This window comes from Pyxicephalus adspersus, chromosome 4, assembly GCF_032062135.1.
Source record: "Pyxicephalus adspersus chromosome 4, UCB_Pads_2.0, whole genome shotgun sequence".
Taxonomy (NCBI): Eukaryota; Metazoa; Chordata; class Amphibia; order Anura; family Pyxicephalidae; genus Pyxicephalus; species Pyxicephalus adspersus.
Genome location: NC_092861.1, coordinates 57,651,365 through 57,654,589, shown reverse-complemented (window position 1 = coordinate 57,654,589; position 3,225 = coordinate 57,651,365).

Genomic DNA, 3,225 nt, shown 5'->3' with positions numbered 1-3,225 from the left:
TCAACAACAGGAATCGAGAGATTTTGTGCTACAAAATAGGGATATGTTCTCCAACTTGCCTGAACGAACATCCATGGCTACACATGATATTATCACCCCTCCAGGTGAAAGGGTAAGTTTAAAACCAAATTCCTGAAGCTTGATGAGAGGTAATACATCAGGAAGTTAAAAAAAATGCTTAAATTGGGGGTTATAGAGAAGTCCAATAGCGACTGGTCCTGCCCAATTGTGTTAGTTCCCAAACCAGATGGGAGCTGGAGATTCTGCAACGATTACCGTAAACTGAATCAGATCACAAAGTTTGACACCTATCCTATTGCCCCGGATAGATGAGTTAATTGATCAGCTGAGGAATGCTAGATACATGACCACCTTAGATCTTACCAAAGGACATTGGCAGATCTCCCTGAGTCAGCTAAGGAGAAAACTGCTTTTGTGACCCCTGACGGAGCTTTCCAGTATCGAAATATGCCCTTCGGACTACAGAATGCTCCAGCTAGGTTCCAGCAGGTGATGGATAAAGTACTCCAACCCCATCAAAAATATACTGCGGCCTACCTGGATGACGTAATTATTCATAGTGCAGATTGGGCCTCGCATTTAGTAAAGGTTCAGGCAGTGCTAAACGCGCTAAGGAAAGCCGGGTTTGTTGCAAGCCCTAAAAAGTGTGCTATTGGGCTGGAAGAAGCCAAATATCTGGGGTACACCATTGGAAGAGGAATATTAAAGCCTCAGGAAAAGAAAGTGAAGGCCATCCAGAATTGGCCACGCCCAATTATTAAAAAGCAAGTTCGGGCTTTCTTGGGGATCGCCGGCTATTATAGGCGCTTTATTTCTCACTTTGCATCCCAGACAGTTCCCCTGACAAATTTGACAAAAAAGAAGGAATCGGTGAAATGGTCTCCAGAAGCAGGAGCTGCATTTAGGGCATTAAAGAAGGCTTTGTATAGCCAACCAGTGCTATATTCTCCTGACTCTTCTAAGGAGTTTTTGGTGCAGACAGATGTGTCCGATGTCGGACTAGGAGCAGTGCTATCCCAGGTTCAAAATGGGGAAGAACACCACCATTGTTTACCTCAGTCGGAAGTTAAAGGCCCATGAGTTAAATTATGCTATGATTGAAAAAGAATGTTTGGCTGTGAAGTGGGCACTTGATTCCTTGCTGTACTATCTGCTGGGCAGACAGTTTCTGCTAATAGCCGATAATGGCCCATTAAAGTGGATGGCCCAATACAAGGAGTATAACAGGACGGTTAATAGATGGTTCTTAGCCCTTATCTCAGGTTCAAACCTACTTGGCAGCCTGTGTCCCAAACCTAAGGTTGAAACAAGAGGGAGGGTATGTAACAGCTGGCCAAATAAATCACAGGGTTTCGTCCAGGATGACAGGTACATTTGCCCCAGATACAGGTTATACGCAGAGTATTTTTCTGTTAAGTCAGTTTTCCTTTTAACCTGAATTTGGGGTTGAAGTACCAGGCTTCTTGGCCAGGTGGGGGAGTTAAAGAGTCCTGGGTATGATCAGGTGTAAATGTCCCACCTGAAATGCATCCTGGAAATTAGGTTGGGGATATAAACTCCCAGCCTGCTTATTCCTGTGGCTCTGTCTTGGCTGGTGAGCTGGGAACTAGGAACTGTAAGTAAAGACACAGCCTTTGTTGCAAAAGATATATACCGGTAGTTAGGGCCTTAGAGTCCTGAACAACACTAGGTTGAGCTGGATTGCTAGTTAAGGGAAGTAACAGTGGGTTAGTGGCCAAGTGGCCAGGCTTTCTTCTTCTTGTTTGTTTTATTTAGCCTGTTTTGTGTGGAAATAGTGTTAAGTTAAATAAACCTTTGATGCACCTAAAACCTGCTGGCCCTGTTTCCTGCTTGAAACACCCCCCGTTGCTACGGGCGATCTCACAGTAGTTATTCCTCTACCTGACAAAATCATCAAAAACTGCAATTTTCTTTAATAAACTCTAATACACTGAGCTCAAATGAGCTCAAAAAACAACACATGTACTTTCCCGACATAACAGCAGTGTCTCAACCAAGTCATTGCTGGACTTCAATCAAATAGAATCCTATAGGTAAAAAAAAAAACTTTCTAAAAATGTTAGATGTTAAATAATAAAATTAAACCAATCTGGCAAACTTACAGTACATGAAGGCAGAAGGAAAGAGTGCCTTAAGTACTTTTAGGGCTAAAATATATACTTCCAACACCAAATAATCAGATGAAAATCAATATTTTACATAAATGGACTACAACACAACGCCAAAAGATAGTGCATGCTGCATTTATTCCACAGTGTACCAGAAAGGACACCAGATTCTGTGGTGTGCTGTAAAACAGGTTTACAGGTACCTTTTAAAATTAATAGCACCACAGAACTACTATATTTGTAATGCATGTCAATAATTTGTACAGTAACAATTGTATTTATTCCATTTTGCCACATTGGAGGTGCATGACCTGCATTGTGAGAGAGGAGCAGAGATACATAGTCACTGTGCATGAGCATGAGCAAAAATAGACGCGCTTGAAGCGAAGTACAGACGTGTACACTGCATAGAATTTTTTTTATTGTTTAGATATATTTTTAACATTAAAAATACAATGCAAAAAAGAGGAAAAAAGTAGACATAAAAAGAGTGACAAAACCAAAAGGATCCAGATAGTCATCACTAGAAAGCAGGTGAAAGCGCAAAAAACATAAAATAAAAAAGTTGTTGAACCACCAGAAAAGCCACTGAAACACAATATTACAATTAGGCACAGTATTTGAGCAGTAATTGAGCAGTAAATTCTGTGCTAACCAAAACTTTTGTGGTAAGGCGCTTGAAGAACTTCACAATGACTTCAATCAGTTTATGTAAACCACTGTCTAAACTCACTTTGGGTCTCCTGTGGAACCACAGATAGTTGTCAAACTATCATACAGAAAGTGAAGCAACTACCGTATTTTTCGGACCATAAGACGCACGGGACCATAAGACGCACCAGTTTTTAGAGAAGGGAAATGAAGAAAAAAAAGATTCTTAAACAAATAGTGTCCTAAAATATTTTATGTGCATTAAAAACCATCACAGTCATAAACACATGTAATCGACCCTGTAAAGTAAACAGCAGCATTTAGAACCATTATTAACAAATAAAGTCAGCAAAAGACAAAATTACTGCCATTGATTGTCCCCTTCTGATCACTATATGCAATGATTGTCCCTATCTGATCACTC